We start from the raw sequence: 11654 nt of genomic DNA, 5'->3' as shown, positions 1-11654 counted from the left end.
GTTCAGCAGGAGCAAAGATGAAGTAACCCATGCTGATAGAAAGGGTAAGAAAAACTCAGCATTTGGTAAAAAAAGACATTTAGTTGAGTTTGAAATGTAGCAGATGCTGATTGCTGACACAGTGAGGAGCACAGACCAGTGTGCTTACTCAGTGACACTCAATGACTGTAATAAAGCAAAGGTTAATTAAATAGAAGTAGCTGAGATCACTGCTCCCATTTGTGCAGTTTCACAGAGGAAAATGGAAGACCTTTGGGCCAAGTTCATGCCCTGGGGATACAGTTGAGTAGCTGCACGTGTATTTATAACATCCTAGTCTGAACAGTTTTATCATTCTTGAGTTTCTCCACTTCCTTCCTCTCTTAGAAGAAACCTCAAATGGTTGCAAGAGGCCAAGCTGGAGTCACTAGAGCCAAAGAGAGCTATTGACACTTTATCTGACAGCTGAATTTGTCCCTGTGAGATCAGAGATGAACTTTCCTGCTCTGGTATTTCATGCTGATCTGGTAATTGTCTTTACACAGGGCCAGAAGTTTGTGCAGGAACTGCCAAAACTAGCAAGATAACATGTGCATGTTTAATTGTTTAAAAATAAAAGTTGCAAAAATGTTGGTTTATCAATATTGGAAGATCTCCCCAAATGTTGAAGAATAAAGATGAAGTGCAGTCTGCTTGCAGAACTATGGGACATACATTGCTTCATACAGCTTAACTTCATCAAGTGCTTTGTAAAGAAAAAAATGCTGATGGAATGTGCTCCTGACTTTGTGCAATGCCCCTGTGGATAGCACCAGCCAGTGCTGGAGAAGCTTTTGTTTTCACATGGGCAATAGAAGCCTTTAAGCTGTGCCTGCCTGGGATGGGAAGTGGGAGCCTCTCGGGGGCTCTCCCTGCCTGCAGAAGCCTGTCAGCAGATGCAGGACACATTTCAGTGTTAGCTTTTAACAGAAGTGTTTGGGCAAAGAAATTTGGGGTCACTGGAGAATTCCAGCAATTGGCTCAAATTTCCCAAGCCTGACTCATCTGACAAATGCCACAAACAAGAGGCAGGAGATAAATCTGGATCCACACAGTCATGGAATCAATAGAAATTGTATCTTTCCATTTGAAAAAGGCCTTTTTATATATTTTCTTTTCCTCTGAGTACTCTGTGGCTGAGGTAGAAGATGCAAGATTTGATTATCTTCTAGCATATTTTTGAAGTTGGTTCTCCCATTCTTAAAGCAATTGTGGAGCAGTTGGCAATTCAGCACCTCCTTCTAACTCATCCTAAACTTGATAAATGTTCTTTTCTCTTGGAGATTCCTTCTCCTGGATCGCTGGCTCAGTAAAAGCCAAGTATTGTAAAAATTGCACCCACATCTAGAAAGGTCTCAGGATTAATATGCCATTCCTTGCACTCATAAAAAAGAAAGATATCAGATGATCTTAACAATGTCTGTTTTATGTAATCCCGTGTCCACTGGCATTAATTATGTCACCCTCCTTTAATTATTTTTGTCAGATCTCATGTTAATTCGACTGTTATTTTGCTTAGGATTGCACTTTGACTGATGATTATCTCATTTATCCTTTAAAATCATTTATACAGCGTTACAAAGAGAATGCTAATGTTCTCCTCATTTTAGCGAAAACGATTTTTTACTCGTGCATTTTTGGGCTTCCGAATATTCTCCGTGGATTTGCGTTCATTCAGTCCCCCGTTAGTCCCTGGCGTTGGCAGTGCCGGACACCCCCGCTGGGGGACGCTCTGTAATCGAGTTTGGGCTGAAATCGCAACTTTCGCTTCCCTGCCCGTGTCTGATGGGCTAAAATTCCACCTTTCAGCTTCCCTGAACAAACTGCTTGCAGTTGTTTATAGCATAAAGAGACAATTTTCTCCACAAAATAAACTAGAAAGGGATGCTGCTCTATAATAAAATAATAAAAAAAAGGCGTGCAGATCTCTTCAAGCATGTCAGGAATATGAAACTACACGATGTTTACAATTATTGGAAGCATAAAAGCAATTTATCACAATACCTGATATTTACTATAGCATGCATTTGATCTTTTTTCCCCCCACCCTTTTCTTCCATGGATGCAGTTCAAAAGTTTACAGAACGGAATGCAAAGCTGTCTACTCTTGTGTTTCACTTATTTTCTGTGCCTTGGCTTAGTTTATCCAAAGCTTTCCCTCTGTATTTGCTGATGAGAGATCCTAAGTATTATTTAAAGGGAAAAAAGCCTTTATGCTGAGATGATTAGAGTGTTTGTTTCAGGGAGCTTTAGGTTGTTTGCAGCTGAGAATACCTTGGTGTAATCCAGAATTTCTGCTTTCATAAAATATGCTTATATTTGCTATGCTAGAAATGATGAAAACAATTTGGATCAAAGGAGAAGGCCCCCACATCAATCATTTGGCATCAAAATGCATTTGATTCGGTGAGATCCTTGCCCTGGGGTGATGCTCAGGGCTGTGTCAGCCCCAGAGCAGCTCCTGCAGGTTCAGAGGATAATGGTGGTCAGAGCTGGACAGACCCAACAGGTCAGATTTCCCACCCACTTCCAGATTGGGAGTGCTCCCTCTGCTACATCTCACTCAAGCCTGGGGTCAGTGCTGCACAATATCACACTAAGGTTTATTTATTTATTTATATACCCCAGGAAATAGAAAACAGAGTAGCAAGGGTGACTTTTTACCCCCCTGCTTTCAAAATAACAAGAAGTTTCTAGGTGAAGCTGATTAATTCCCTCTTAGGCTCCTATCAGCAGAAATTAAATGGGGTTGACTCATGGGGAACTCTGCAGTTGTGATTTGCTCTACAAATGAGATATAAGAGGTTTTCCTTGAGAGCTCAATGATGTATAAAAGGAAACTAAAGGAAAATGTATTACACTGCATTTCTGGGCTGCAGCTGTGCATCTTAGGTGCCTTAAATTCTTCTTACTAAAAGCCCTTGAGCAAAGATTTTATGCCCATAACTGCTCTATCCTTTGGCAAATCATATTGCCTGGCAGGGCTGGGTAAATAACAGGTTACTCTGAAAAAAAAATTACAGAGGAAAGAATACAAGATTTCAAGGTATTTTTTTTTTCGTAATTATTGTCAAGAACTAAGTCTCAGTCAGCAAGTAATTCAGGAATATCTAGTTGTACATAATAATCCTTTAACCTGTGCTGCCCTGTTCTGTATGTAGTGATATTATTTGGGTTTCCTTGATGTCCCTGTGTGATAACTGACCAACAGTGAATATTTTTAATTGAATGTAAAAGCCGTAAAATGACATATGTACTGCTAACCACTTATTGTGCAATTGGAGGTTTTCATTTGGCAAATGTTCAAGCTTAAAATGTGTTTTTCATGATTATTCCCCTTATTAAAGCTCATTTGCTATTCATGGAAAGTGAGCACAAAAGAGATGTGAACAGTCAAAGAAACTCATTTAAAAATTCAAATGAATATCCAAGGGAAATGGATTTCAGTGTTTGCCCAACTCTACTGGGACACTCAGCTGCTGAACATCCTTAATGGGTGCCTTTGTCATTGTCCTCAAGGCTTCCATCACAAATGCTGCATGGCTCCTTACGACTTCATATTGCAGTCATTATGCAAAATTCATTCTTGATATGGTTCAAGTGGTTCATTAGAGGGAGGCAAGGTGAGAGTGTGTTCACCACCTGCCTGCTGCTTTTACAAATGAGGCAAGAAATAATTTGTTGTGATACTGACTGCCGAGCTCGGTGTGGAGTCACAGGAACTCAGGCCTTTGGCCCTTGTCGGATCTCAAGATCTCAGTCCTGAGGTGCTGAGCCACCGAGACCACCTTGGGGGGCTCGGGAGTCCTGGAATGTTCCAGAAGTGTCTGGTGGCTGGACTTTGATCCTACACAGGAGACGACAAGGATGAGGGTTTCACCGGGGTGAATGGTGAAGGGATTGGTTAATTAGAGGGTGAGACACAGGGTTTAGGATTTCTGTACAGGGGGGTTTAGAGAAGTAAGATGGAGGAATTGGGGCGTGTCCTGTCCTTCTTCTTCTTCCTCTTCTCCTCCATCTTCTTTGGCCATGGTGGCACTCTTGGATTGGTTATTACTGAGAGTGCACCGAGTTATAAGAATAAATGGTATTGGGGAAAAATGATAAATATTGTACACGTAACCATGGGTATAAAGATAGGTGACTGTCCGGAGGGCAGCACAGTGTGCTCATGGCTGGCTGCTGAGCAGAGCTCTGTTCGGCTGAAAGAAAATCTTTTAGATAAACAATTAATAAACATAAAAACCGAAAGAAGAACTGAAGCCTCTTCTCGTCCTTCGATACGCGGGCTGCCCCAAGGCCACCCCGGGCCTTTCCAGGCCTCTCAAACAGCCGAGATAACCGGACAGGCCCTCGCTGAGAGCTGAGACATCCAATGGCCTTGCTCATCCTGGCCTCAGGACTCCAGTTATCCCTCTGTGTCTTAGGGATGGGAAGGATCTGATCATCACCTGTGGGAACACAAACCAGTAACTGATGTTTGTTTTCTACCTAGGCTGAGCTCCTGCAAGCTAAATTACACCTTTATTCTTCACGTGCTTTCCTGGCAGCAGGGTCTGCATGCAAGGCTCCTTCCTCTCCACTGCTTTCACACACAAGTACAATTGAAGTAAGTCAGTGGTCAAAAACTGTCCTCTTGGTCCCAAACACCTGACAGAACCACCAAAGTGCTGCTTCTTACCACCTCACTAAATGGTGCAGTTCCTTATTATGCTGAAAATACAAAGTGATGTGAGCAACCACATCGCTTCTAGGGATAGATAACTGAAAAAACTTCTTGCATCATTCTGCCTGAGACTTTGGAGGTGCATTTACTCCTGCAAGCTGAGGTCAAAGGCTGATGCTTTTCAGAAAGATCTTGCTTCTTAGCCAAATTTTTAACTGCTTCAATTAAAGAAGATCAGATTTTTTGCCTGGAGTCATATGGCAGCTCAGTGGCTCAGCCAGGGTTTGAGCCAAAGATCCATTCTCTTGGTTCATCACCCTTGAATGCAAATAGGAAATTTAATTCTGCTTTATGAAGATACTAGGCAGATTTTATACATTTTATATTTCTGGATTGTATACAATATATATTTCTGAAAGAGACCAAGCTGCCATTATAATGAGGAAACAGTCTAATGGGTAATAAAATTTAAGAAAAACAAGATACAAAAAATGTTTCCAGAGGAAGAAATTGGATCTTGAGCTAGTAGTTTGTGGCAGCTGATAAGATGTGGAACTTTCTGAGGATGTGAAGGACATTAGAATGCCAATCAAATACCAAAATACTCATTTAACTTGAGAGACTGCCTGATTTTTTTACATTGATGCTTATTTTAGGTATTTTTCTACTCTTTCCCAGCTGCCCATTGCAGAATGCAGTGTGTGGAGGGAGTGCACAGCACCAGTGTGGGCAGGTGTCCCCCAGGCTGGATGAGCTGGTGCAGCTGCAGGTAAGGGAAAGGTTTTCTGCTGGTGCACCAGGAAAGCCAAAGGGCAGCCCCAGCTGTGGGACAGAGCTGGCCTGGACTTACAGTCAGGTGCCAGGAATGCTCTTACAGACATGGCAGCCCATACATTCAGAAGCATGGAAGAAGAGGAGGGGCAGTCTCAGATTATTTCTCTCTAATATTTTGCTTAAAATTGAGTTCACCGTGTTATTTTCCAGCTTATCTCACCACCCTTTTTTTTTCCTTTTTTTTTTTTTCCCTTCTAGAATGGCCCATCCCTTCAAGTTTCATTTTTGGAATTTAATATCTCCTGTTGATGATTTCTGTTCCTTATCTTCTCTTGATCCATTCCTGCTTCTCTTTTAGATTCTGTCTCCTTCAGTCTCCAACTAATGTCTCCCCATATGTCAGATTAAAAAAAAAAAAAATTACAAGATGCTGGGCTGTGAAAGGAACTAGGGAATGTTTATGTGGTTGCAGCAGGCTGACCATTAAAGTGACTTTATTTCTACAGCATTTCAGATGCTGGGCTTGACAGTTTCATTTCCGAAACTATTTATACTCACAAAAATCCATAACAGCATTTCCATTATTTCCTTATATGATTTTTTTGCCTATATTTTATCAAGTCATCTTCTTCTATTCAGGCCTGATTTCAGACAATAGGAATACAAAGTGGAAAAATCCTTTCTAAAAGAGACTGTAGCTTTTTATCTATTAAAGCATCTTTCTGTATCCCAACACATTTTTATCTCAGCCTGCTTTTCAGCTTCTCCTGTTGATTTGATCCAATGGAATGACATGCAGGGGAGACTTAGATGAAAGCTACACCTGAAAAGGGTGTGTGCTCAGAGCTGAGGAACCTTGCTGAAGCTGCCTTCCTCATTATCCAGCAAAGTCCTCTCGCACCTCTGGATCCTGATTGCAGACCATGCTACATTAAAGCAAAGGCCAGCTACAGCTGTTGCCTCCCACTGAAAACACAGAAGGAGTAGGTGTTTTACTAAGCTATCACCACTGGACATCACAGCAGAATGGGATGGATAAGAATGATGGATTTTATATTCTTGCTTTTCTAAATATCATGCTGTCCAAGCATTTATATATGTGATGTTCTATTTTTTCATCATTGCAAGGAAAAAAAACCAACCAAACCACAACTTGCAGTTTTGAAAAGGAAACTACAGCTAGCATTAAATATTCTTGAGCAACATCAGTGTATTAAATTCTGGCACAGTTTGCATAAAGAGACCGTGTGGCAATTTGTAAGAACATGTGAAATAAACACGTTAGGAGTAGTCAGGTGTAACTTGTTCCTTGCCACAGTAGTAAAATCAGTGATTCCCAGGCTTTCTCATCTGGCAAATCCTTGCCAGCCCTCAGGACTCCTGCACAGACCCCAGACCCCCTCAATGTCAGTGCCTGTTGCAAACAGAATAAAGACAACCCTTGTTATGATTTCACAAATAAAGTTTGGAAACCACCAGCCATAATGACGGCTTTGGTTCCCTGCAGCTCTGCACTCCTGTGGCTCTGCACTGTTGCTGTGACTCCAGGGAATGGTGGGGTAAGCTTGGGGTGGAATGTGATGATAACAGCACTGAGCTGCTGAGCAGCCCCTTTTGCTTGCCTTGGAGAGCCGCTGGCCCAGGAAGGTCAGCAGGTTGTTTGCTTCCTGCTGAGCTAATTGGCAGGGTGACAGCCACTGCTGCCAAGCACATGCATTTGTTTCATCTCTGCTGGTTGGGGATATAAACCACCAACAGACAAACGAGGCCTGCTTTAAAAGAGCTGATTTAGAGCTGGGTGAAGATGGGTTCCCCCCTTAAACCCCAGTGTCAGCTGTAGCTGCTCTGGATGTGCACAAGTAACACACACCCAAGCTCTTTGGATCGGTTCAGCAGGAGGAGGGGGGAACGATTGATCTTGGTATAATATGAAAAGTTACCAGGATCAGGTAGATTTGGCATCTGTGGTTTGTGTTTAAAAGCTGATGCCGCTCATAAGTGCCAGATTGAAGGGATTGTAGGAGAGACGAGGAGCTTCCTGAGCTGATTTAAGATGCACCAAGCTGCTGTAGAAAGGACATGTGCGAGGCCCAGGGGAGTCAGTGCAAAGAATCTTGTTCATGTTTATGGGCTTTTGATCAAGTCCTAAAGACAGACTCAAGAGCTGAGATGTTTTGACTTTGAAACAAAGGCCCTGGTGCAATTATATAATTTCTATTATTCTCTTTAAACTGGTGTGTGTTATTCATCATTCTGATCAGAACATGCTTTGTATCTCTGTCCTATTTCTGGTTTGATGGTTGTGATAAACTTGGTAACCTTTTGCAGGCTGTGAAGTTGTACACTTTCTTCAGATCCTCTGTTAGGCTTGTGAAAGTGCTTTTTTAATTTTAAAGGACAAAATTTGTGTTTGTTTTTGCCAATTAGGGATTACCAGGGGCTAATCTTATTCTAAAACTGTAGGAATGATTGTGATAAACTTAGTGACCCTTTTCAGCCTGAGAGCTGTACAGTCCTTCATTTAGATTGTCAAAGTGCTTATTAAGTTTTAAAGGGAAAAATTTATGAGGCTTTTTTATTTCAGTTTGAGATTATTAGGGTCTAGTGGTATTCTGAAAAGACAACTTCTAGTACAGCTTCATCTTTGCCTCTCAGAAATTTGCATCCTCTCCATCTGTATGGTAGGTACCTGTTGCTGCCATCTCCCTTTAACAGAGGGCCATCTCTTTGGTATCCTCAGGATTTGCAGGTTTTAATTAGAATGGATTTATGTTGATTAGAGTTGATGGGATTGAAATGCCATGTAGTTATTAATTTCCTAGTTTTAATTTTGCTACTTAGTCATACGTTACCAAAAATATCTTGGAAATGTGTTTTTTTCCCTTGTAAAGTGGCAAACCAGAGAAATAAATGCATCTCGGCAGGCTGTCATTTTGAGTACAACTCCTGCTAGATCCTGACTTAGAATTCTGTGAATGACTATGGAGCTGGATGAAAATGAAAAGAAATACCTGCAGCCAAGTTTTCTTAGATTTTCTTTGAAAACAGGAATGAACTTTCAGGAATTTCTGCTAGGATTTGCTTGGTTTCTTTTTTACATGTAAACACCAATGAACATAATTCCTTGAACATTCCAAAATTTCAAAATGTCCATTTTAATTTTCATCTCTGTAGCACATGCAAGACAAACAGTTTCTGAGCAGAAGTCAATATTACCCAGCACGTGGAATGCTGTTTCCAGGTTTGCAGGGAGGAAAGTGAAGCATTAAATAACGTGTGGTCCAGTCCAAGTCCATTACAATCAATCTAAGGTGCATCCTCAGATGTCACTGCTGCAGGAGGAGGTGCTGTGCTGGGACTGGCTTTGCAGGCTGCTCATCTCTGCAGTGATGAATAAAAGCAGTAACAAAATTTCCAGAGCAGATAAAAATTCAAATGATCCTCTTTTCCTAAGGTCTCATGCTGAGCCCATTGCAGATGAAGAGAGGAGACCACAGCCCTGAGATGCACAAGTGGCAGAATTTTGGACTGGGAATGAGGACTCTGGCTTTTGCAGAGAAGGGGTTCAGTGCAGAGAATGTTTATATTCAGTGCTGGCATTCAACTAGTTCCTAAAACTTCAGGGTAAGAATTTCTGCAGAAATCGATCCTAAAGATAAATTCACAGCTTCTTTCAGCTTCTCTCTTCTTTCTGTAATCAAACCCATTCCTCACTGAGTACAGGAGCAGTGAACTCAGAATTTCTTTTGATAAAAGCAGAGCTGAGCTGCATTGTTCCACAATGTGTCCAAATAATGCCAATTGCTGTAACACTACATTTCCTGCAGATTTAAGTTCTCTCCTTAATATTCTATCTATCTGGAGACAACTGTTTGAAGAAAACAGCTAAACTTGATCATAAATTTGCCCCGGCATATTTAGAAGTATTTGTAAGTAAGATCTGAATGAATCTATCCTATGGACTTCTTCCAGAATACCAAGCACCAACTTTGGTCTGCTTCAGTCCATATTTTAACTCCATTTCTGGCTTGCTATCACTTGGAAGTTTGGTCAGCTTTCTCCAAATGGGAATTTTCTGAGGGAGAGCAGCTTTTGGGATCCATTGTGAAGGAGCAGAACTTTGGGAAACCTCGTTGCCTTGGTGTAGGCAGATGGAGAGAATCAGGATTCTTCTTTAGCTCCTGGGTCTATGCCCCTTTTTTGGTCTGTGCTTGCTCAGGGCTGTTCCAGCCTTTGGGTTTAGGTGGAGGTGAAAGAGAAATTCAAAGAGATACAAACTCAGGATGGGGAATATTCAAATAATTGACTCAATCACAAATGCAGCTGATAATGTTCAACCTGTAAACGCCTGGTTGGTGTTGGAAAGTTGGGAATTGGTTGGGTTTCTCCCACAGCCTTGATTCTACCTCAGGCAGTACTAGGAGGGATTTCCTGCAGACACACAGGAACATGGCAGGTAAATTGTCCTTTCAGAACCAGAAGGTGAAGGTGTGCTTGGAAGCTATTGGTTTCTTGCTTCAGTTGCAGTGTGAATTTTCTGGATAAAAGAAAAAATCTCATCTTGCAGTTATCCACACAGGAATTTGCACTAAGAAGCCAACACGTGCAGTGTGACCTATATGACATTGCTGTTAATTATGTATTATAAATGCTGCTTTTCCTGTTTTTTCAGGGGGAGGGGCCTCTTGGCTTCTCAGTTCATATGCAATGCTCTCATTAACATTAATAAGAATTTAGGTGTTGCAGAGTGATTTCAATCTGTTGTGATGTCATTCCCCAATACTTAGCAGGGTCATGTGCTCCAAATAAAGGCAGAATGTCGTTCTGGATAGCAGGGTGTACTTGGGGTGCTGTTTCCTACAGAATTACACCCTGAAGCTCCTGGAGCCAAGCAGGATTCCATGGAGCTCTCTTACACACTCAGGCCATTCTGATCCATCCAAAGAGCTGATGTGTTCATGCCACAGGGCTGTCACAGCCATGCAGCAGCACAGAGCTCCACTCATCCCTTTGTGGGAGGCTGCTCCCTTACCCAGTCCCCTTTATAATAAAAGGAGTAATAGCTGTGTGCAACTGAATTTCTCTGCTGTTTTGTTAGTGTGTCCGTTTATCTTGCTGTTTGAGGGCCTGGAAAGGCCCGGGTGGCTTGGGCAGCCCGCGTATCGAAGGACGAGAAGAGCTTCAGTTCTTCTTTCGGTTTTTATGTTATTAATTGTTTATCTAAAAGATTTTCTTTCGGCCGACAGAGCTTGCTCAGCAGCCAGCCATGGCACACTGTCCTGCCCTCCGGACAGTCACCTATCTTTATACCAATGGTTACGTGTACAATATTTATCATTTTTCCCCAATACCTTTTATTCTCATTGCTGGGTGCACTCTCAGTAATAACCATCCAAAAGTGCCACCATGGCAAAGAAGATGGAGGAGAAGAAGAAGAAGAGAAGGACAGGACACGCCAATTCCTCATCTTACTTCTCTAAACCCCCTGTACATAATCCTAAACCTGTGTCTCACCTCTATTAGCTAATCCCTTCACCATTCACCTGTGAAGCCTCATCCTTGTCGTCTCCTGTGTAGGACCAAAGTCAGCCCCAGACACTTCTGAACATTCAGGACTCCGAGTCCCAAGGTGTCTCGTGGCTCGGCACTCAGTCCTGAGATCCTGAGATCCGACATTAGTGGATCAAATTCCTCCCTGAAATAACCAGCTACAGTTCAGCTGAATGAAGGCTATGGCTTCATTTGCATCATTGCATAATTATTTATTTCAGCCTTACCAAATCCTTTGTTTATTTTTAAATTCACATCATACTAAGCAGAAAATAATGTCATGCCCTGGAGCAGTGCAGAAACCCTGATTAAGAGAAATAGTGGACACTAAGAATGATGGTAATACACAAAGGATTAAGAGTGGAATTTGAGTTCCTATAGGTCAAGATTTACACAAACCCCTTGGTCACTGGCCAGTTCTTAACTCATTTTGAGTGTCCTTTTTATTAGGATTGGAGAGCAGACTTAAAAGCTGTATTTATTAAAAAAAAACAATTGGCTTGATTGAACCAGGCCCTAAATGCATAGTGTCTGTTGGAATTAGATGAACAATTCCTGCATATTTTGTTACTGTAATGCAGGATTAATGTTTTCTGATCACGTTTGCATTACTTGTTCTTTGAGAGCACTGAGACAATTTGAGTGA

Source organism: Zonotrichia leucophrys, chromosome 10, assembly GCF_028769735.1.
Source record: "Zonotrichia leucophrys gambelii isolate GWCS_2022_RI chromosome 10, RI_Zleu_2.0, whole genome shotgun sequence".
Taxonomy (NCBI): domain Eukaryota; kingdom Metazoa; phylum Chordata; class Aves; order Passeriformes; family Passerellidae; genus Zonotrichia; species Zonotrichia leucophrys.
The sequence above is the reverse complement of the archived record's forward strand: the minus strand, read 5'-3'. Positions refer to the sequence as shown.